This window comes from Cnephaeus nilssonii (assembly GCF_951640355.1).
Source record: "Cnephaeus nilssonii genome assembly, chromosome: 1".
In the NCBI taxonomy this organism is placed as follows: Eukaryota; Metazoa; Chordata; class Mammalia; order Chiroptera; family Vespertilionidae; genus Cnephaeus; species Cnephaeus nilssonii.
Genome location: NC_137072.1, coordinates 7,671,794 through 7,673,105, shown reverse-complemented (window position 1 = coordinate 7,673,105; position 1,312 = coordinate 7,671,794). Strand labels below are relative to the sequence as shown.

At 35.7% G+C, this 1,312-nt stretch overlaps 1 pseudogene across 1 annotated transcript; it reads right to left on the bottom strand.

Annotated features, from left to right (window-relative positions):
* Positions 1 to 506: 506 nt before the first annotated feature.
* Positions 507 to 1,081, bottom strand: LOC307104229 (small ribosomal subunit protein eS7-like; annotated as a pseudogene). Its single transcript has one exon. The product of its transcript is annotated as a small ribosomal subunit protein eS7-like (transcript).
* Between the last annotated feature and the right edge of the window lie 231 nt (positions 1,082 to 1,312).

The window sequence follows — 1,312 nt, the reverse complement described above, 5'->3', positions numbered from 1 at the left end:
AGGATAGTAAACAAAGAATAATGAAAAATAACAGACTGTCAAGTTGAAGGGAGCTGATACAGGGATCAATCTTAACATTAGCTTTATTAATGATTTGAAAAGTGATGCAAATGGAAATTAATTAAATATTCAGGTGATAAGTAATTTATTTCACAGTTTAAAAACAGGGGAAATAATAATTGAGAATTGCAAAAAGGAATAAATGGGTGCAAATGTGCATTAAATAAGAAGGGAATATCAATTACTCTTCATATTAAGAACATTGGAATACACTTTTACAATGTTAGAAATAAAATATAGGCAGTGGTGTAAAGTAAGGGGAGATGGAGTTAAACTAGAGATGTAATGTGTCATATTCCTTTTGGTACCACAGATTGGTTGTCATCTAACTAATGGATATATACTCAGATAACACTTTCCTGAAGCAATATTATTTCTAGAAAGACAGTTCCTTCTTAGTAATGTGATGTTCTTTTTTATTGTGAATGATATTTAGTCATTTTTGTTTACAGCTGAAACTCTTGGAATTCAAAATGAACATCCTTGCCAGTGAGCTCCTTATAGACATCAGAGAAGTTTCAAGCTTGTGTTCCATGATGTGCTTTATCCCGATGCACCTTTATGAGCCGGCTGCCATCCAGGTTCACTTGGATTCTCTCGCCTACACTTTTACTGAGGAAAACCAAGTCCTTGGGGATCGCAACTAGCAAGGCTGTCAGAGTGAGGCTCCGGAGATGCTTTTGTATATTTGATGATGTTTTTGTTTGTTTGTTTGTTTGTAGGCTTTTTTCAAGTTGGCTTAAGCAGAATTCTCCTCTGAGCGATAAAGACAATGTGCTTCCCACTGAACTTTTTCTTCAATTCGCTTACTAGCTGGACTTGGACTTTCTGAAAACATTTCAGTTGAGGAATAGGAACAAAGATAATAGTTTTCAGACCTACACCAACTTTATTTTATGGCTCGAGTATTCAACCCTGGTAGCTGGGCCTTGAGGCTCTGGAGATCCTAGGAAATGTGTGTCTCAAACTCAGCTGGCTTCTCTCCATTGGGCTGCGTGATCCTAATGCTGGAACTGAACATGGCCTTCTTGGGGAGTGCTGGCCTGGGTAGAAGCCTAGGTCTTCAGAGAGCTCATCAAGTCCTGGCAGCTGAAAAGCAATAATGTCATATTCTTTTTAAACAATAAGAAATACTATTACAAATAGAGAATAATTGTCAAATAAGGAAATACTTCTATAAAATCCAACTATATTCTAGCAATTGTCTTAAAAATCATGTAAAATGTATACTAAAAAATGTAGAATTATATAA